Source organism: Trichosurus vulpecula, chromosome 1 (genome assembly GCF_011100635.1).
Source record: "Trichosurus vulpecula isolate mTriVul1 chromosome 1, mTriVul1.pri, whole genome shotgun sequence".
NCBI lineage: Eukaryota > Metazoa > Chordata > Mammalia > Diprotodontia > Phalangeridae > Trichosurus > Trichosurus vulpecula.
The window spans coordinates 31,003,002-31,026,325 of record NC_050573.1 but is presented as its reverse complement, the minus strand read 5'-3'; the positions used below and the strand labels follow the sequence as shown (position 1 = coordinate 31,026,325).

The following is a 23,324-nucleotide window of genomic DNA, read 5'->3' as shown; positions in this document are numbered from 1 at the left end:
TAAATGTTGACCCAAACACTATTCATTTCTATACATCAGCACAATTGTTTTGCACAATTTTAATAAAGCCAGAGAATCTTCAAAAGTACATCTGATCCAGCTGCTTCTCTTTATTTCTTCCTGACTCTAAGAAGCTAAGAAGGAGTATGGCAGGCAGTACAGCATAGTGTGGAAAACACTGGATTAGGAGTCAGACAACTTGGGGATTAAACATGTCCCTGCCACTTATTACCTCTTTAGGATTCTGCTTTCTCATTAGTAAAATGAGGGGATGTAGACTACATGGCCTCTGGAGATCCCATCCAGCTTTAAATCTGTTGTCCTTTGTGACTGTCCCCTGGGTGTGTGTGCACTTGGAAGAGTCACGGTTATCATACTGGACACTTGAAAAATATTATAAGCAAAGTGATTCCTGGTCCTTCTTTTGTAATATGGGCAGTGTGTCAAAAGTAGGGCCCATTAAGTAATAATAAATCAAGTAATAATTTAGCTCAATAAATAGTGTTACTGCTACGGAAAAAAAGAATCAGTTGCTCTGAACCTGCAAAACCTCCCAATAGGCTGATAGTAACTGAATCTAGCAATGTACTATTAAAACTCAACCACACACAAGCCATTCACAAACCTAGCTCAGGAACTTGCAGAGCTCAGATTAGGAGGATAGTGAATAAAATGTTCCCCAGATCACACCACCTTAGATGCACCCAAAACTTGCAAGCTTTTAGACTGAGCTGTGAAGACAGAAGAAAATCATAAAAAGACAAAAGTTCAAATTGGAACTATGCCCAAAGGGCAAGCAAACCGTGTATACCCTTTGAACTGGTAATATGACTATTAGGTCTGTGTCCCAAAGAGATCATAAAAAAGGGAAAAGCAACTACATGAATAAAAATATTTATAGTGGCTCTTTTTTGTGGTGGCAAAAAATTGGAAATTGAGGAAATGCCCATCAATTGCTGTATGGCTGAACAAGTTGTGGTATATGTATGTAATGGAATACTATTGTGCTATAAGAAATGATGACCAGGTGGACTTCAGAAAAACCTGGATGATGCAAAGTGAAGTGAGCAGAACCAGGAGAACATTGTACATAGTAACAGTAACATTATGTGATGACCAACTTTGATAGACTTAGCTCTTCTCAGCAATGCAAGGATCTTAGACAATTCCAAAGACTCATGAAGGAAAATGCTATCCACATCCAGAGAAAGAACTAAGGAGTCTGCATGTACGTTGAAGCATACTATTTTCATTTTTTTTTTGGTTTTTTGGTGTTTTTTTCCTTTTTGTTCTATTTCTTCTTCCATATGACTAATGTGGAAATGTGTTTACATGATTACACACTTATAACTGATATCAAGTTGCTTGCTGTCTTGGAAAGGGGGAAGGGGAGGGAGCAAGAGAAAATTTGGAACTTAAAATCTTATCAAAAAATGAATGTTGAAAACTATCTTTAGATGTAATTATAAAAAATAAAATACTACTGACACAAAAGACAAAAGCTCAGGCCAGACATCCTCCACATCAAAAGAGAGCAGAACCCAACACTGAAGTCCAAAGTCAAGAAGTAGGTTGGAAGAATGGGAATACAAAACAACAACAAAAAAGAACCTGACCATAAAGAGTTACTCTGGTCATAAGGGAGCTCAAAAGACAAACACAGAAGACAACGACTTGAGAACATCCACCAGTGAAACCTCAAAGAAAAACAGAGATTGGACACAAGCTCGACAAGAATTGGTAGAAGATATTGTAGACAATATGAAATATTTGGGAGTCTACATACTAAGACAAACCCAGGAACTATATAAACACAATTACAAAATACTTTTCATGCAAAGTTAGATCTAAACAATTGGAAAAATATTAATGGTTCATGGGTAGGCTGAGCCAATATGATAAAGATGACAATTCCACCTAATTTACTTATTCAATGTCATACCAATCAAACTACCAAAAGTTATTTTATAGAGCTAAAAAATGAAATTCACCTGGAAGAACAAAAGATCAAGAATGTCAAGAGAATTGATGGGGAAAAATGTGAAGGAAGGTAGCCTAGAAGTACCAGATTTCAAACTATATTATATCATCGTATTCATCAAAACAATCTGGGGAAGCTAGGTGGTACAGCGAATAGAGTGCTGGGCCTGAAGTCAGGAAGACTTATCTTCTCAAGTTCAAATCCAGCTCAGATACATACTAGCTGTGTGACTCTGGATAAGTCACTTGACACTGTTTGTCTCAGTTTCCTCATATATAAAGATGGAGGAGGAAATGGCAAACCACCCCAGTAGCTTTTAGCTTTGCATAGAAAAGTCCAAATGAGGTCACAAAGAGTTGGACATGACTGAAAATGACAACAAAAATAAGAAACCCGGGAAGACTTGTATGAACTCATGCAAAGTGAAGTGAGCAAAACCAGGAGAACAAGCTATGCAGCAACAGTGATATTGTAAAAATCAATATTGGAATTGTAGTAGGTCAATATTCTTAAGTCTTTCAAAGGACTCAGGATGACACATGCCATCTATTTCCAGATAGGGCTGATGGATGGCATATAGATTTTGAAGTTTATTTTTTCCCATTTCTTTTTAAAAACATGGCTAATGTGAAGTTTGTTTTGCATGACTTTATTTGTAACCGGTTTTGTTTTTCTGGACTTGTCATTGAATAGGGGAGATATGGTAGTGGAAGGGAGGAAATTCAGAACTGGAAATAAAAGTCTGTTCTATAAATAACACCAATCCCAAAGACTTTGAGTATGGGACTCTCTGCTCACTTGGTGGAGATGAGGGCATGCCCTCCCTGAGCAGGAGAGTTCTAGACTTTTTTTGAGTTTTCTTCAAGTCTTAGAATTCTGTTCAAGCCTGGAGTCCTTTCTGACACTGCAGGTGCTCTGAATGCTTATGGCTTTCACCTTTGAGATGGAAGATGCACAAAGCCACCATCCCCTCAAGTTTCTGAAGGAAGAGACTCTGGGAAGATGTGGAAGGAGCTGGCCATCTCCATCACGTCCTTATCCCACTTTGGTACACTAGCGACTTTGGGAACTTCTGCTTGGGTGAGATCCGGGATCTCCTTTGGTTAAGCTGAGTTTCTTTGCTTCCAATAAGAGAGCTCCTTCACTCTATTGCCTGGTATATATTCTCCTATGTATACCTTCTAGTTTCTGTTTTGCTGATGATTTGAATAAATTGTTTTTTTTGATTAAGTGCTATAGGTAGTCATTGTGGAACTAGTATTAGGTGGGAAAAGGGTCAAGCCTTAGATATAAAATTTGAGTCCTCTTTCCCCCTAATAATGAAACAGTGATCAGAAGTTAGTTTGAACTTAATTCTCTCCTCTAGATCAATATTTAAGGGAACATACAGATATACTTCTAGCCCCAGTACTCCCTTTCTCTGAGGAAAGCAAAGTGGTGACATCAAGCCCCAACTTCCTGCTTCCCCTTCTGGCAAGCATGAAAGTTTCCCTTGGAAAAGGGTGGAAGAAGAAGTGATGAGATTTCTCTTCTGCCTCCCTTCTAGCTCCACAAAGATACTAAAGGGTAGAAGAAGGAGCAGGCACGACCTTGACTGAGACCGGGTTATTGCAAAAGGAGTGACCACAAAGGCCAGATGTCATGTCATCCTGTTATAGGTATGATGGAACAGCCACCAAAGTATAATGTTGACAACCTGGGAATCAATATGCCAGAGAGCTGGAAAAAGTATATTATCATAGTCCTTTATGATATGTATGAATTGCACAAAATTCTCCACTATTTGTCCTTGCAGGTCACCTACAATGATGAAATCTTGAAGGCATACTATCCATTTAAATGTCATTAATATCATGTTAATATCGTTACTATTATTACCATCCTGAGAAGTATGTCCCATGGAAGAGTAATCAGCCTTATTTGGCTTGGCCAAATAGACAGAAGCAGGAACAATGGATGGAAGTTACTAACAGGACAAATGAAATTTTATGTCAGGAATAACTAATAATTAGAAATGCCCAAGAGGGAAATGGGATAGGAGCAGAGGGAAGGCTTCTGGATGACCACTTATGACATGTTGCAGAGGGCATTTCTTTGTTCAAATACTACCTGAACCAAGTGACCTCCTAGATCCCTTCCCCTCCAGCTCTAAACTTCCCTGTGATGGATCTAACAGCCCTATTCCTTTCATAAGTAGTCCTGCAAAATAGACAAAGCCAGGCTTGAACAGGCTATGGGTAGGGAGAAAGGGGGGAAATTGAACACTTACTTGAAATTAATTTTTTCCTGGGCAGCCCCAGGCTAGGGATATTGCTTCTCCTTGCTCCTGCCTGGCTGTTTCCAGCTGACGTGAATCACCTATTGTCAGTATGCTGAAAAAACAGGTTGGAAATTAATATATTTCCCATGGGTAGCTATCAAACACCCTAGGCTTTTTAAGCTTCTCTCTTCCCCACGTTTTCTTTTAAAGAGTTTTGAATGGCCAAATATGCATTTGTTGGTTTGGTGGATGGGAGTAGGGAAAGTCCTATCAGAGAAGCCACAGAGGAGATAAGCCGATGGCTATCAGCACCACAGGATTTAGAAAAGGAAAACCATCACTGTTTTTGGAACTTCTTTGGGGTAGAAGTGAGAGGACTTTGGATGTTAATGCTAATGCCACCTGGTCTTCCCACCTTCCCATTTGCCCCCAAAGTGTGTGAAAATTCAGGATAATGGCATATCTCACCTCTTCGGGTGTAAATTTACCATGTATGTGAGTTTGACCAGCCTCCACCAGATAATGAAAAGGTTGGGGGGAGAAGTATATAAAAATGAGGGCATTGGACTGGATAAGGTCCTTTCCAGCTGTAATGTAATGATCTTATATTTTAAAGGAATGAGCTGTAGCAGCCTCAAGGGCTTTCTGTCCTTGTAAGGACACTGGCCACAGGGTTTTCACCTGGGCCTGGGAGTTGAAATCACAGAGAGGAGTAATGTTTTGATGAATGGTCTCAGATAAATATTGTGTTTGGAAGATCTGTTGCATTGGGTAAAGACTGTCCTATATTATAGATACCACTAGCCTGAGTGCTTGCATGGGAGCCAAGGCTTTTACTATTTCTTTACAAATCTAGAAATGAACTCGATTTTGATGTTCTCAGGGGAACCTTGGGGGCAAAGCGGTGGGGAAGACAGACTAAGGAGAAAGAAAGAAGCTCTCAAGAATGTATCTACTCATAAACAAAACTATGAACCACATTCTCCTAGACACCTCTGATGTAGAAAAAATCATTTGAATTGAGTCAAATAGGAAGTTGAGGAAAAAGGAGAAGAGGTTAGAAAAGTAGGCTCAAAGTCGCCATTAGTCAAGAAGGCTTGCAGGCATTTTCCCAGGACCTGTGAGTAGGACTTAGCCATGCTTGGCCTACTCCTTGGACAATTCTAAGATTGGAATTAAGTTCTGGCCTCAGTTTCCCCCTCTATATGGCAAGAAGCTTAATTTTGAGCTCAGAATGGTCTGAACTCAAAATCCAAGTTTTTCTAGGTCATTCAGATGTGAAATTAGCAACTAATTCCTAATGAATAGCCCACTATTAGAAAGATGCTTGGGTGTAAGGGTAAGCCTTGTATCTCTTAAACATGGCAGTATTAGGGCCCAAGTAGATTTTCAATAGTAAACATTTAAAATCCTGTGACACGATATGGGGATGGGGCGTGGGTAGATTCCAATACCTGACTAAGGGCCCACTTGTATAATTTATCGTTCAGTCATTCAAATAAAGAAAAAAGGCCACCACTTCTTTCCTGGAAAAAACCATTTGCTGGGGCAGTGGGGGAGATAATTGACTAGCTACAGGTTCATTCACGTCAGAAGATATGGTAGGGAGAACAGAAGATGCTTAGAGAGGACCACAGTTCTAGGGTCCTAAGTGTGATATAGATCAGATGGGGCATCTTGTCTTTTTTTGAGGCCATTGAGGTTATTTGCCCAGGGTCACACAGCTAGTAAATGTTTGAGACCATGTTTGAACTCAGATCCTCCTAACTCCAGGGCTGTTTTATCCACTATGCCACCTAGCTTCCCTATCTTGTCTTTTGCAAGTGTCATGACTTATACCAGGATACCAAAGGCATGAATAATCCTTGTTATTTGAGGGGCTTCTTTTCCTCTTGTACTTTGAACCCCCACCACCCAGAAACCTGGGGAGATCTCTACACAGCTCAAGACATCATCCTCATATGGGGGCTGCCTAAATTCAATGAATTTAGATCAGGGACAGTCACAGAAGGTCAGTGTGGTACCTACTTTAAAAACTCTAATTTTAATGTAGAGTCAGAGGCTCCCAGAATCAAACTTTCAGGTAGAAAATGACTAATACCTCAGCAATCTGACAGCAGCTCTAGAGTCTAATGATTCTCGTGGGGGTGGAGAGACACTTCTTGTTCCTATGACAAATTCAGCTGCATGTGGATGGTGGTACAGAGGACAGTCCTTTCTAGATATAGTTTCCATGGGAGCTGGGGTAGTCTCTTCTCTTCAAGCCTCGTCCACGAGCCAGTGTCATTGCTGCCAGGCCTAGAACCCTGCTCCTAAATAACCTCCAGGCCTATCACGGCAATAAGAACCTGGAGTGGGCTCAGTAAGCCAATAAACATGTATTAAACACTTTCTATGTGCCAGGCAATGATCTAAGCATTGGGAATACAAAGAAAGGCCAAAGACAGTCTGTGCTCTTAAGGAGCCCATGGTCTAATGGGGGAGACAGCATGCCAACAACTACGTACAAGCAAGATACACTCAAGATAAGTTGGAGAGCGTTGTCCATCCTCCCTTCTCAAACAATGAGATCATGAGGGTGATGTCTTGACTTGTGAGGGGATTGGATTTAAGTGAGGCTGAGCTGAGCAAAGTCATCAGCCTCACTCTCTCCTCCAGAGTCAGAGGTCAGTGGCAGGACATAAGTTAAGACCACTGGTTATGTCCAGCTGGAGATAACTACTAGAGAAGGTACTATCCTTAAGGAAAAGCTGAGGAAAGGCTTTTTGAAGGATTTAGGATTTTAGCTGAGACCTGAAGGAAATTTGGATAGTTATGAAGCAGAGATGAAGAAGGAGAGAGTTCCAGGTGTAGGGAACAACCAGTGAAAATGTCAGGAGGTGGAGAGTCTTGTGCAAGAATGAGGTTACTGTCATTGGATCAGTGTGCATGGGCTGGGGGGGAAGGGTAACACATCTATTGAGGTGGGAGAAGGTGTTAAAAGAATAGAGAGATAGGAAGGGGCCAGATGGTAAACAGAAGACTTTTTATTTGATCCTGGAGGCAATATAGAACCACTGGAATTAGTTGAATGGCAGGGGTGGTGTTGGTGGGGGCGGCAAGGTAAATCTTGTAAATTAGAAAGATTTAGCAATTGAGTGAAGGATGGATTAGAGTAGGGGATGACTGGAGGAAGAGAGACCAACCAGTAGGCCATTGCAACTGTCCAGGCATGAAGTGATGAATGGAGGCCTAGAGCAGGGTGGAGGTAGTATTGGAGGAGTTCAGGACCAGACACCATATAAAAGGAGAAAAGAGTCAAGACGGAAGGATACCTAGTCCCCAGATTTCAGCACCATGGGGCCAACTCTCAGCTGTCACGTTGGAGTTATGGTTATGTTATCCCAAAATGAATAAGTGTTGCCATTTTGAAGCAGAACAATAAGTTGGTCACTTCATGGTCAGCAATATTCAATATGACAACCGAATGTTATGAAAACACTTTTTTCTTCAACTATGTGGCAGTTCCCATCGTCCGAAGGCATTGGGCCTATACTGATGCTTATTTCTTTCAAACATTTAAATCAGAATAACATGGTGGAATGGGTGGAGAACTGGTTACTTAAAAACAAGAAGACTTGGAGTTTTAAACTTTGCTCTTCCACGTGAGGATCATGTGACCCTCAGCAAGTCAAACTAACCTCTCAGTGCCCACAGCCCAATATACCATAAGTTGTAGAGTCAAATCAACAAGCATTTATTAAGAGTTTGCCATAATCTGGAAAGACTTATATGACCTAATGCTGAGTGAAATGAGCAGAAGCAGGCGAACATTGTACAACCACATTGTGTGATTATTAACTTTGACACTCAGCTCTTCAAGGATCTAAGATAATTCCAAAAGACTCATGATGAAAAGTGCTATCCACATTCAATGAAAGAACTATGGAGTCTGAATGCAGATCAAAACAGAGTATTTGCTGTCTTTTTATTTTGTTTTTTCTTTCTTGTGGTTTCCCCCAAATTCTTTTTTATAACATGACTAATGGGAAAATAGGTTTAATAAGAATGTATAAGTGGAACCTTTATCAGATTGCACATTGTCTTGGGGACGGGGAAGAAGAGGGAGGAGGAGAAAATTTAAAACTCAAAAGCTTATGGAGATGAATGTTGAAAACTAAAATTAAACAAATTAATTTAAAGGTAAAAAAGTTTACCAAGTGCCGGGCACTTTGCCAATCAGGTGCCCATCTACGTCAATGAGAGTTCTTCACCAGCAACTCCCTAAACGAATGGAATCATAGGTCTGGTCCAAAACAAAATGGAAAAGGTGTTCATAAGTTATACCCAGATTAATATGACATATCAGAAGAAGTAGAGAGTATACAAACAATGGTATAAGAGTGGGGTATGCATATAAAGTGCTTTGAGATCATCAAGTCTGAAAACCTAGGAAAGGTCCAAAGTGTTCACAGGTGAGAACCGTGGTCAAGTTGAGGAAACAATCTGAAATGCTAAGGGTTTCCTGCATGTGCTCCCAAGGTATAAGAGGCTGAGCCAAAGGCCCCATGATGAAAGAACAGAAGCCATTTGGAATCAGTCTTAACAAGGTCCAGCAATCTTCTAGCCATCAGATGGGATGGAACAAGCCACACCAGGCCCCAAGAATCAGGTTATAGGTAACCCAAGGAACCTTTCATACATCATTTTTTTAATTCATGAAGTCTACTACAATGGGTTTTTATATTGAAAGTGTGTTAAAGCTCTGCTCTCCCCTGGGTATGCTTAACCAGATGAAAAATGGGGTGCCAGGAGGTAGCAAAGAGTTTACCATCTGGGTAAACTCTTTGTGAGCACCTGAAGGAAAATACTACCTCATGATTACCCAAGCCTCAAGTGTACCTCCACCCTCTCTCACTGTTTCTCTTTGGACTTAGGTTTAGAGGCATTGAAGAGCTAGCTAGCATGTCTCTGCCTCCAGAAGGAGATAAAGGAAGCCAGCCCAGAAAGCCTTGAAAAGTTAAAAAAAAACATAATAAACTTTAGGTCTATGGTTTCTCAACTTTCTTCACCAGAATATTGCAAAATGCACAATCTGGGAGGCACACGAAATATTCTGATCATCTTACAGCTCTTCCCCACCCCCAACACAGTTGTCTTATACATATTTAGGGGAATAATAATAATTACAGACATTTACATAGCACTTTAATGTTTGCAAGATATTTTACATAATCACATTCCATGCTAATATGATCCTGTGAGATAGGTGCTATCTCCACTTTACAGATGAGGAAACAGAGGCCCATATATACAAAATGACTTTCCCAGGGTCACACAGTTAATATTAATTGACTGGATCAGGATTTGAATTTGGGTCTTCCTGACTCCAAGTTTGGCACACCATCCACTGTGCTACCTAGCTGCCATGTTGTCTCCCCTACAGAAAGGGACTTTCTTGAGGCAAGGACTGTTAGGTTTTTTCCTCTTTGTGCCAATAGCACCTGCCAATAAAATTCTGTTGATGGCAAGTAAAGCCACTGGATTGAGTTGGTAGAATGTGACAAAGGAGATTTGTGCTACAAACTCATTGGGCTCGATGAATTCCGAAGTCTCTTCCAACACTAAAATTCTCCTTCTGGTTTTGTCTTTGCCACTAACTCTGTGTGGCCTCAGACTCATTATCTCAACTGAAAACAAAGTAAATGACGAGATTAGACTAAAGACAACCCATCAAAATGAAGAGCGGTGCTGAATTGAAGCCAGGAATATCTAAGTTTGAATTCTGACTCAGACACTTACTAGCCTTGTGACTTGGGGCAAAGGTATCTCACTGCTGAGTCTCAGTTTATCATCTGTAAAATGAAGATATTACCCAAAGGATCTGTCCTATAAACTGATTGATGCTCAGTAAAGGTATATTTTATGAACTAAAAAGGGCTATGTATCTTATTAAATATATATTTAAGAGATCAATATGGTACCAAAATTAAGAGGAATATCCCTGGGGTTGCTGAGAAGAAAAATGTTCACTATTCTCTTGGGAAGGAAGCTGAACTGAGTAAAGCACTGATGGATAACATTAGTAAGAGGGTCTACAACAATTCAAAGAAGTTTGAATACCAACTATTTATGTAAAATAACCTTGAGTATGACTATATCTTTGTGCCATTTATTTTTGATTATACCTAACATGGCTGGGGGAAATGGAGGGAAAGGAAAAATCAGTACCTGCGATTGTCACTTGAAGGCCTTATGTGGAAGGTACCTCTGCAAGGAGTCAGCTGTCTAGCTTAGTCTTCTAATTGTCTCAGGCAATGACACATGAAATAACATAGTATAGTTTGGTTAAAATGAGCAAAAAATAGGAATTGCATCCAAGGCTGTTGATTCCAAAGCTGGTCTGCTGTCCACTACACTGACTCACCTAATTATAAAGTAAATATTTCCTTTATGTATTTTTAAATTAGAATGCTACATTTGTTTTAACGAGTATTTAATAGCCAAATCATGTTTAGTAGGTTAGAGTAAAGAGCTAGATTCAAATCTCAGTTGCCACTCAGTGGTATGATCCTGTCCAAGTCTCCTCACTTTTCAGTCTTCTACACAATTCTAAGACTAGTTGCTGACCTTCATTTGTAAGGGGAAGTTTCCCCAGTGAAGCCCCAGTTCTTTCCTTCCTGTGCCATACCCTCCTATTAACTGGAAAAGCTTGCTATCACTACAGGAGTGATCACCATTCCCTGGAAGCCTAGAGTGACCAATGGATGCTCCATGCTAACTAAGCCTCCAGCTGATTCTTTGTCACTGAGCTAAGTGCTACCGCTAGTTCTAATGCTAGGAAAACAGGATCAGTGGACAATGGGAAGGACCTGGCTGAAAACCCCTACATCTCCTCCCTGTAAAAAAAGCCCAACATCCTGTCATCAGGATTAATGCCAAAGTGTGCCCTGGCTTAATGTCGGAAGTCACCTTTGCAGGAGAAATCCTAAGGGCCGCGCAGGTGAAAAGAAGTTCTCTCCTGCTCACTGGCTCCTGATCATCTCCACAGCCCCATTTCAGCCAGATGCAGCAAGGCACTCAGAATCCAGAAAACAGGGTGAAAGGGGGAAAGCTAGCCCTTCGCTTTGGGCTTCCTTCCATCCAACAGTATACACTAGGGGGCCCCCTCCTCACACAACCCACAGCGATATCTGCTCCTAGAAACCCAATTTATGACCCAGCCTCCCAAGAGCTAAGATTATTTCCATGGTAAGGGAGAAGAGAGGCTTCAAGTGGCAAAAGGGACATTAAAGCTGCCTCCCAAATATGCAACACCAAGTTTGTCTACAACAGGGGATCTTGTTTTCATATTTTAATATCCGTATTTCAATATAACTGGTTTCCTTTGGAACCGTTATTTTATGCATTTAAAATACCCTGTGAGAAGAGGGTCATAGCCTTCCAGGCTCAACATAAGAAAGGTTAGGCCACCTAGATGCTAATAGCCTCATTAATTTTGCTCAGGATATTAACGTTTCAGTAGAATTGAGGAATTCCTACATAATCAACGCAACTAAGTCTAAGAAGGGGAACTCGTCCACTAGAATGTTACAACTAGTTTATAATCCCAGAGTTTAAACACTAAACCAAAGACTAGGGAAGGGGCCCAGGAGGACGTTTGAGGCCTGGGGCACAAATTCAGCTTGGGACTAGTCGCTATCAGTCCCTAGGTAGTGAACAAAGGGATGGAGAGCAGGCAGTGTTTTGGCATATCAATGATGCCAAGCCTGGAATCATCGAAAAGAACTGAATTGGGGCAGTGGAGGGGGAAATTAAATGTGGGATTCACTGAGGAAAAGACTGTCTTGGGAGGTAAGAAGCCAGGGGTCTTCAAGCAAAGGCTTGGTGAGTCCCTATCTACATTAGATTAGGGATTCTTTTTTGAATATGGATTGGATTTGATGGGCTTTGAGATAATTTTTTTTTTAGATAATTGGGGTTAAGTGACTTGCCTAGGGTCACACAGCTAATAAGTGTCTGAGGCCAGATTTGAACTCATGTTCTTTGAGGTCACCTTAAAGTCCAACACCGGATTCTGAAATCTGAACTCAGTATGAAAGATGGTTCAGGAGATATGATCAATACAAGGGAGACTGGGAGAAGTTGTGATATTCACTGCCCCAGAATCTCTGTCCCTTCTCTCTGAGGGGTTATTCATTGTAGCCTTTAGTGTTTATACCTCATGTTTCTTACCCTCTTGTGATACTGCTTCAATTACTTGCTGAAAAGATTTAATTTTTTTATTTCATTAACATTTCCCAATTACGTTTTAACACTTTTTAAATTTTGAGTCCCAAATCCAAAAGATGTATTCCTAAGAGAATTTGTTTGGGTTTTGGCAATCCCATTATGTATCCTGCATGTCTAAGCATTCTGTACTTTGGTCATATCTGACAACATATCATTATAGCTTGTGTTTTCATGTAATAGGGAGCCAAAAGGGTATCCTAGAAAGGTGCTGTATTTAGTCTAACTGGATTCAAAACTATTTTTCCGTTTACTACCTATGGGAAATCAGGCATTCCAGTTAACCTTTGCAGGCCTCAGTTTCTTTATCTGAGAGATCAAGGCTTAGATTAGATAATTTCCATCAGATTCTTCTTCCCACTCTAATTTTATGAGCGTAGGAAGTCAGTCAGGCCTCTCTAGAGTCGTTTCCTTGTCTGTAAAAGGAGAAGGTTGGCCCTATCCAGCTCCATAATTTGTCATATGGAGTAATCCTTTTGCTAATGGATAAGTGACATTTATCCAGTGCTGTGGCTCGTGCACTGTGTATATATTCTCAAGACCCAGGCTGATGCCCTGCCTAGGCCTGACCTCCTTCTAGACTGACCTCTCTACTTTTTGGTTAGGAAATTGCTTGGCCTATATCCCCTCAAGATTGCTGCTAACCCATAATATCATACCCTGGCAGGTTTCTCTGCAGGGTCCATGTAGGTAATATGCAGAAACAAACATGTTTGCATGTCTGCCATTCCTTTAAAAGACAGATTGTCCCAGTTTCCCAGCCCAGGCACCAGTCTTGTCATAGGCCTTTCTGATTAGGCGGTGATGGGAAAAGCATCAAGTAATCAGCCCGCTTTCTGGTGGCCACCAGCTAAGCCACCAAGGCTGGCGGTCCAAGCACTCCACTCTGAAGTTATCAGGTCTCAGGGTGGTGGGCAGATATTTGAGGGCTGTGATAAGGCCTCCTAAGTGGCAGCATGTTGTAAACATTCCCACTGGTGCTGTTCGATTAGAGTGCTGGGAAAATGCCTGAAAGCTGCCGGGGGCTGTCGCTGTATCAGGCCCAGGCTGAGGGGTGGGGGTGGAAGGGAGCTGTTGAAAAGGGGACCAGTTGGAGCCACTGAGGTAGAGTTTTATGAAGTACTTGGCTCAGAGACAGGGATCCCAAGACCAGTGTCATAAGAGTTTCTGAAGGATTGCTCATTTCTGGACACTGCTGTATAGGAAAGGAATTGATAAGCATCCAGAAAAAGGCAACTCCAATGGAATTCAGGCCATGTGGGGTTCAGTTGGAGGAACTAGGGATGGTTTATCCTGGGGAACACACTTCTGTGGGGTGTGACAACTGCCCTCAAGCCCTCGGACATCCATCTTGTGGAAGAGGAACCCTGAGACCCTAGATTTAGGAATGGAAGGACCTTAAAGGTATTCTGATCCAACCTCTCCCCTTATTTTACAGATGTGAGAAATGATCCAGGAGAGAAAGTGACTTCTTCATAGTTTTACAGGCAGGATTTGTACCCAGGTCCTCTGACTTTAGTCTTCGATTTGGCCCCAGAGGGCCAGAACTGGGAACAACGAGAGGGTCTTGTTACAAAGGGTCAAATATAACCCTTATGTAAGAGGAACAAGCCTGAAAAATTTGATCAGATGCAGAGGATTATGGGGCATTGGAGGTAGCCATTTTTTCCTCAATGATAGTCTCCAAGTAAAGACTGGGCTATCACTCATCAGATTGCTTTTATTGTTCAGTCTCCCATTTGGGGTCTCGGCAGAGATGCTGGAGTGAAGGGATGGAGAGCAGGCAGTATTTTGGCATATCAATAATGCCAAGCCTGGAATCATTGAAAAGAACTAAATTGGGGCAGTGGAGGGGGAGATTAAATGTGGGATTCACTGAGGAAAAGGCTGTCTTGGGAGGTAAGAAGCTAGGGGTCTCCAAGCAAAGGCTTGGTGAGTCCTTATCTACATTAGAGCAGGGATTCTTTTTTGAATATGGATTGGATTTGATGGACTTTGAGATAATTTCTTTTAGGTAATTGGAGAATTGCCATTTCCTTCTCCAGCTCATTTTACAGATGAGGAAACTGAGGCAAACAGGGTGAAGTGACTTGCCCAGGGTCACACAGCTAGTGTCTAAGGACAGATTTGAACTCGTAAAAATGAGTCTTGATTCCAGGCCCAGCAATATCCACCATACCACCCAGCTGCCCCATCAGGTGAAGGGGCTTTTTTTCTTGTTTGTTTTGTTGTTTTTGAGGCAGCTCGGTGAAATAGTAAATAAAGTATCAGACTTGGGAGTTTGCAAGATTCCCATGTAAATCTTGCCTCAAGCTACTTACTAGCTGTGTTACCGTAGGCAAGTAATTTCACCTGTTTGCCTCAGTTCCCTCATCTGTAAAATGAAGGGAATAAACTCAGTCTCTAGGTTCCCTTTCAGTTCTATATTTCTGACCCTATGATCCTAAGGTTCAAGTCTAGGTCCTTTCATATGGAAAGAGTTAAAGTAAATACCCAAAGCCATTGGGAACGATCTGCCCAGACTATTGAGTAAATGGGAAAACAATCCCCAGGCCCTCAAATGTAGGGTCCACCACCAAGAGACCTACAGAAGAAAAAAGAATTAACTTTGAAAAGATCACAACACTTCATTATAATCTTCTGTGTCATAGATAAAGGAAAAGAAGCCTTCAACCAGATGAAGCAATCATCCAGACCCAAGATTGGGGACATCCCACTTCCCAACTGCTGGACTGGGGCGTGTTTCATGGAGCTGGGCTCAACCTCTCAGTGCCCCCAGGTTCCCTCTGCGTGGAAGGTCCCAGTCTAATAGATGGGGGGGTGGGGTTTCTAATCCCTATTTACATCTAGAAGACACAAGAAAAGTTCTCTCAATATAAATGGAAGGTGGGGGCAGAGCCGGACGCAGAGGCAGCAGCTAGCGGCTGAAGCAGCGTCAGAGGCAGATCCGGCAACGGGACAGGGCAGTGAGACAGCCCGGCGGCACCATGAGCGACAGGGGCGAGCAGAACTACGGGGAGCAGGAATCCCCATGGATCTGGGATATCCGCGAGGCACACCCCTGCAAGGTCATGGTCCAAGGAAGGTTCCCAGCGCTCCAGATCCAAGTCAAGATCCACGTCTGAGTCTCGATCGAGATCCAGAAGTTCTCAAAAGCATCATACTAAATCACATTCTCGCTCCCGCTGCCACAGACAGCCCCCGGAGGTCATACAGTCCAGATTACCGAAGGCGACATAGCCACAGTCGCTCTCCAATGTCTACCTGTAGGCGTCAAGTGGCGAATGGAGCCAATCCTGATCTCAACTGTTGTCTTGGGGTGTTTGGATTGAGTCTGTACACCAAAGTGGGATCTCAGAGAGGTATTTTACGAATATGGCCCTATTGCAGACGTGTCCGTAGTGTATGACCAACAGTCTCCTAGCTCCCGGGGATTTGCCTTTGTCTACTTTGAGAATGTAGATGACTCCAAGGAGGCTAAAGAGCGCGCCAATGGAATGGAGCTGGATGGGCGGAGGATCCGAGTGGATTTTTCTCTAACAAAAAGACCCCACACCCCAACCCCTGGAATCTACATGGGAAGACTAACTTATGGCAGTTCCCATGGTGGTGAGTAGTATGACCGAGGCTACGATGGAGGCTATGATGACTGTGACTATTACAGGAGATCCTACAGAGGAAGAGGTGCTGGAGGAGGAGGGTGGAGAGCTGCCTAAGACAGGGATCAGATTTACAGGAGGTGATCAGCATCCCCATATTACAGTCGTGGGGGTTACAGGTCATGGTCAGGATCTTGATCTTGTTTACCTCCTTGCTATTAAAGCATGAAGATGGTAGGTTTCTGAAATGGGGTTTTGTTTTGTGGACAATATTTTTTTATTGTCTCCTGTTTAAGAATAAACAGTGCCTAGTGAATAAGTGACTTTTACAGTTTTTATGAAGACTACTTTTGGTGGAGTTGAAATGCTGTTTTCATTCTGCATTTGTGTAGTTTGGTGCTTTGTTCAAAGTTAAGTGTTTTCAGAAAAGTATGTTTTGCATGTATTTTTTTACAATCTATATTTTGACTGCTGAGAAGTTTCTGTTGTACCAAAACTTCATTTAAAAGGTTTTTCGGGGGGGGGGGTGGCACAGAGCCAAGATGGTGGCTGGAAAGCAGGGACTTGCTTAAGCTCTCCCCTAGGTCCCTCCAAACACCTGTACAAATGGCTCTAAACAAATTTTCGAGCTGCAGAACCCATGAAATAGCAGAGGGAAGCAGGGCTCCAGCCCAGGATAGCCTGGATGGTCGCTGAGAAGGGTCTATCACATGGAACTGGGAGGGGAGCAGAGCAGAGCCCAGCATGGGCCATGCCAAGGTTAACATGATGACCAGGAGCCAGGCAGAACAGGCCATAGGGCCCTGAATCATTGAGCTGTGGCAGTTACTAGACCTCTCAACCCACAAACACCAAAGACAACAGAGAAGGTTAGTGGGAAAAGCTGCTGGGACAGAGTGATAGGAGTGCGTACTTGGCCCTGGGTGGGGTGGTGGTGGCAGACATGGTGCAGCTCTGAGGCTGCTTCCAGAGCTACAACTGCAGCTGCCTCTGTCCCCAGGCCCACCTGGTGGGAGGAAATAAGCAGCAGATTAGAGCGGGAGTGCAAAGCCTGCTTTGCCCTGCCTGGATCTGGGCTGCAATGCTGGTTGGTGGTTCTTGGGGGAGAAGGAGCACTGGTGTGGCAGAGCTTTCTGTGTAGAAGTAGCTCTGAAACAGCAGTGCAGCCCCTCAAGCTTGGGACAAAGTACTCTCTACTCTACAAGTAGTCATACCATGACAAAAAGCTCAAGCGTCAAGTAGTTGGCTAGGAACATGAACAGGCAGCAAAAATGGTCTCAGATTCAGACTCAGCCTTTGGAATCTTTTTTGGTGACAAAGAAGACCAAAACAAACAGCCAGAAGAAGTCGATAAAGTCAAACTCAAATGGCAAAAGAGCTCCAAAAAGCCAATGAGAAGAATGCCTTAAAAGGAAGAATTAACCAAATGGAAAAGGCAGTTCAAAAGACCACTGAAGAAAATACTACCTTAAAAATTAGACTGGAGCAGGTGGAAGCTAGTAACTTTATGAGAAATCAAGATATTATAAAACAGAACCAAAGGAATTTAAAAAAATGGAAGACAATGTGGAATCTCGTTGGATAAACCACTGACCTGGAAAATAGATCCAGGAGAGATAATTTAAAAATTATTGGACTACGTGAAAGTCATGACCAAAAAAAAGAGCCTAGACATCATCTTTCAAGAAATTATCAAGGAAAACTGCCCTGATATTCTAGAGCCAGAGGGTAAAATAGAAATTGAAAGAATCCACCGATTGCCTCCTGAAAAAGATCCCCCCCATCAAAAAAAAAAAAAAACTCCTAGTAATATGGTCACCAGATTCCAGAGTTTCCAGGTCAAGGAGAAAATACTGCAAGCAGCCAGAAAGAAACAATTTGAGTATTGTAGAAACACAATCAGAATAACAGAAGATCTAGCAGTTTCTACATTAAGGGATTGAAGGGCTTGGAATATGACATTCCAGAGGTCAATGGAGCTAGGATTAAAATCAAGCATCAACTACCCAGCAAAACTGAGTATAATGCCCCAAGGCAAAATATGGATTTTCAACAAAATAGAGGACTTTGAAGCTTTCTCAGTGAAAAGACCAGACCTGAATAGAAAATTTGACTTTCAAACACAAGAATCAAGAGAAGCATGAAAAGGTTAAACAAGAAAGAGAAATCATAAAGGAACTTACTAAAGTTGAACTGTTTTGTTTACATTCCTATATGGAAATATGATATGTGTAATTCATGAGACCTCAGTATTAGGGTGGCTGAAGGGAATATACATATAGAGAGAGAGAGCAACAGCACGACAGCACACACAGGGTGAGTTGAATATGAAGGGATGATATTAAAAATAAAATAAAATTAAGGGATTAGAGAGGAATATATTGTGAGAGGGAGAAAGGGAAAGATAGAATGGGGTAAATTATCTCACATAAAAGTGGTACAAATAAGCAGTTCTGTAGGAAGAGAAGAGGGGGAAGGTGAGGGGGAATGGGTGAATCTTGCTCTCATTGGATATGACTTGAGGAGGGAATAACATACACACTCAGTTGGGTATCTTACCCCACAGGAAAGAAGGAGGAAGAAGATAAAAAGGGGGGATGATAGAAGGGAGGGCAGATAGGGGGAGGAGATAATCAAAAGCAAGCACTTTTGGAAAGGGACAGGGTCAAGGGAGAAAACTGAATAAAGGGGGACAGGTTAGGAGGGAGCAAGATATAGTTAGCTTTCACAACATGAGTATTGTGGAAGGGTTTTACATAATGATACACGTGTGTCCTATGTTGAATTGCTTGCCTTCTTAGGGGAGGTGGCAGGGAGGGAAGAGGGGAGAGAATTTGGAACTCGAAGTTGTAAAAGCAGATGTTCAAAAAAAAGTTTACATGCAACTGGGAAATAAGATATACAGGCAACGGGTCATAGAAATCTATGTTGCCCTACAAGAAAGTAAGGGAAAAGGGGATGGGGGAGGAGTGGGGTGACAGAAGGGAGGGCTGACTTGGGAATGGGGCAATCAAAATATGCCATCTTGGAGTGGGGGGGTAGAAATGGGGAGAAATTTTGTATTTCAAAATCTTGTGGAAATCAATGCTGAAAACTAAAAATATTAAATAAATAATAAAATATTTTTTAAAAAAGTGTTTTCTCCTGAACCCAGGGTAACCTGAAGATTTGACATTTATGTAAAATGCCTCCAAATGGTAAACCAGCAATAAATAATTTGATTTCTACTTTTCGTTTCACCACATCAATGCTTAGGAAAACTGAATTTTCAGATTAGTCTGTGGAAAATAAAATCAGATGCCCTTTCACCCTTGCCATTTCGAGAGCACCATACTTAATATATCTAAGACTGAGTGTTACAATTATAATACTGTGTAACTCTGAACTAAAGGTATTTCTGACCAGCAATTGCTTACTGCTTGTCTGAATGTTGTTTGTCAAGCCTTTATATAATCTGAGCAGATAGCAAGTGAGGACAATAGTCGCAGTCTGTTGGAGGCCTCCAAAAAGGCCGATCTTCCTCATGAGGCTCTTCTGGAGGTGGGGAGGTGGAGCTTTCAGCTATCAGTGAGTAATGGGACATTGCCCCACAAATGTAATCTTAACTTTGGGGCTTTAGATTACAGATCAAAATAGGTGCTTCATAAAGGATGGGAGAAAGGAACACATCAGAAGTTTGAATGAACTGAAGACTTTGCCTGTTAAATTTCAGAACCTATTTTGAGATCCTTTTGCTTACCAAAGGAGACCAGATTCACTCGACTGTTTTAGGAACTGTGTTTAAATAAAATTAATTAAAAAGGAAAAAAAAAGATAAATGGCCCAAAGACCCTTTGACACAAGAGATGAAAGTAATAAAGCAAAGAATAGGCCACAGAAAACTCTCAACCAGAGCCTAAAACTCAGAGTGCAGGGGGAAATGTTGCAGCCATGTTTTCTATTTACCTGGGCAGGGTCAATGTGCACAAGCCAACTTGCTTAGAAAAGGAGATAGGATTTAATACCTTGGAGACTCCACTTATGCCTCTGCTCCTCTCTTCCCAACTGAAATGGCACTTGGTGAATTCTCACTATGACTTCTTAGAATCCCTGGCTTGAGACTCAAATACTACCTTTGCAAGTCTTAAAGCACTATGTCTCAGGAATTCAGTTACTGAGAGTTAGTAAACTCAACAGAACAGTATCAGAATGGATGAAGGGTGCTTGTTCACTCTGTAACTTTTAAGGGGGTGGGGAGAGAGAGTGTGAGAGCACGCGAGCACTAGAGTGCAAGATTTAGGAGAGGCAGTCACAATAGTGCTGTACTTGAGTCAGGGAAATATGGCTTCAGATCTCAGTTCTGTTACTCAGTTCTGTTGCCCAGATCATAACCACTCCCAGCCTCAGTTTCCTCATCTGGAAAATGAAGGGTTGGATTAGATGACCTTTGTGGTCCCTTCCAGCTCTAAGTCTGAGCCTACGATCCTAATGTATTGAGAGACTAATTATCTGTTGATTATTGGAGGGCGTTTTGTCAAAACAAATGTCAAAGATGAATGGAGATCAAAGGGCTGCCCATTGTGATGTTTCCCTCTCCTTCTTGGCCTCAGTCATTAGTAGGGGAAGTTAGCTGATCACTCCAAGCTCAGTGTGAAATGAAGTTCCTTCGTCAAATTCCATGTATAGACTATGGTTTATCTTGGGGCGCCATATGGTAGACACTGACAAGCTGGAATGTGTCTAGAGCATGGGCACTAAAATGGCGAGGGAATCATAGGTATCTCTAGATTTAGACCTGGAAAGGACCTTGAATCTTCTAGTTCAAAACCTCTTCCTTGCTAGAGAGGGAAAAAAGCCTGAAGTGACTTGCCCTTCTCTCCAAATTAAGGCAGCACAGTACAGTAGAACATTAAGCCTGGAGTCCTGCCTCTGACACTACTTAAGTGGTCTGGGGAAAATGACTAACCTTTGTGGGCCTCAGTTTCCTCATCTGTAATGGAAGGGGCTTGGATAAGATGGCCTCTGAATTTTCTTCCAGGTTTAGACCCATTAGCCCATGAGAACAGTCAGAATTTGAACACAGGTCCTGAATCTAGCTTTCCTTTCACCATGCTATACTGCCCTAATGGGCTTGAGTCAAACAAGCTTCAGCCAACTGAGAAGGATGCAATTATTAAGTAGCCCTGCTGTAGATGGTCTCCGAGGTCCCTTACAACTGTGAAGGCTAGGACCCAAAGCTCCTTTCTGGATATCCAGATTGGAGGTCTGGTTTCATGGAGAAGCTTTTCCCATCACCCCTCTCCCCAAAGCAGATAAATAGACTCAAGGCCCTCCTTAGGGGTCCACTAGTTCAGCTTTCATGATTTTGTTGCCTGAAAGTTTGTTCGCACCTGTACTTATTCTCTGAATATGCAAAGATCTGTAGCTGGGTGACATCTGAATTAAATGTGTAACCTACTTGGGGCCAAGAAACTCCCCTTTCATCCTGAAACACACACACGTAAATACTTCACAAGTGCATAGAATGTATTTGCCAGCCTCTATTTCCCCACACGAATGCAGCAAAGGTCGAGAAGTGATTCCATATGGAACAAGTAGGACCCCAAGCCAAAAATGAAAACCTATCCGTGCCCCAGGGGAATTGGCATGGTCGGGGGGAGCCTTAGAAAGGCTCTTTCACTGTACAATACAGCATTGAGGGAGGAATGGAGGCAAGGGAATGAATCCAGGAGATCGTATGACTGCTGTGTCTGCTCCTTACTCTGTATTCTGCAGTTTCTTATTCACAGGTTATAAATCCAGAGGTTCACCCCTGGTGCCACAGCTGGACCAGTGGTGTGGGGATGAGAGAAAGGCTGCTATCCCCTTCTGCCTCCCACTCTATCCAAAGCCATTGTTAGCTATCAGCAACACCCATGTTTCCATGATTGGAGTGGGGAGAGGGGGTAGATGGGAAAACATCTAAAATGGGCCAACCTGCTTCAGCATCCCAGAAGTCATTAGGTCACATGCACATCTTAATGGTTCCTTATGGTATTCTCAAACGGCAACCCAAGCTCAGGGCTGGGACAGTGGGGGGGGGGCAGTTATCAGCCAAACTCGGGCCATCACAGTCCCAGGGGTTAGACACCTATCAGGCCAGAGACATTCTAATCAAGTCTCTCTCAATCTTAAGCAAAAAATTGGCTACTACATTTCAGGTACCATGGATATAAATGCAAAGAATAAAACATTCCCTGTTCTCAAGGGGCTTACGTTCTGACTCCTTTTAAGATGCCCCTGCTTATAAAATTGGGCTAGAATAGCAATTCTTAACCTTTTTTGTCTCAGGACTCTAAGAAAAATGACGGCCCTTTCAAGAGCTGTTTTAACGTATTAATCTTGAATATGGTAATTATTGAAGACATCTTAGAATTATGAAGATAATTTCGACCTCATGGGCCCCCTGAAAGAATCTTGGGGATCCCCAGACCACACTATGAGAAATGCTAAACCAGAAGATCTGACATTTCTTTTAATTTGAAGTTTTGTCTTAGCTTATGATTTCATTAGCATAGGGAATCCCGTACTAACTCAGATTAGTTAGCACCTTCCCAGGAACTTAACCTCAGAGTTGTCTGGTCGCAGAGAGGCAAGTGCCTTACTCCAGGTCACACAGCTGAGACTTGAAATCAGGTCTTCTAGCTTCAGAGGTCGATACTCCATTCACTACACCATGCTCCTTCTCAAAACCTGACAGAGTAGAGGCAGAATAGAGAGTAGAGACAGTACAGTAGAGACAAATGCTTTCAGAATTAAATGGGATTTCTCTGAAAGTCACCAAGCCTTTTGAGGGTGGGTGTTGAATTCCTTGGTGCAAGAGGCAAAATAGGAGAAGGAGCGTTGAATTTACAGGCAGATAGTTAGTAAGAATTTTGGTGCCTGGGCTAAGGGAAGCAGGGAATGAGTCACTTGAGGTACCTGCTAGAAGAAATGAAACCCAAGACACCATCAGGTTTCTTTTCATTTTTCCCCCAATTAACAAGCATTCTCTCCCTTATATCTTCTCCAACCCATTAGGGAAAAAGAGAGAAAAGAGAAAGGAATATAAACCCTTAGGAGAAATGTGCAGCCAAGCAAAATACCCTCCCCACCCCAATAAAGGAAAGAATCACAGGAGACCCTGATTATGTAAAACAAAGGTTTTGCACAAACAAATCAAATCCATGAAATCTCTAGGCTGTTAGCTTAGCCCTTG

The 23,324-nt window shown here is 42.2% G+C and overlaps 1 pseudogene; it reads left to right on the top strand.

Moving 5' to 3' along the window:
- Positions 1-15,496: 15,496 nt before the first annotated feature.
- LOC118852578 lies at positions 15,497-16,306 on the top strand (annotated as a pseudogene).
- The last annotated feature ends 7,018 nt before the right edge of the window (positions 16,307-23,324 follow it).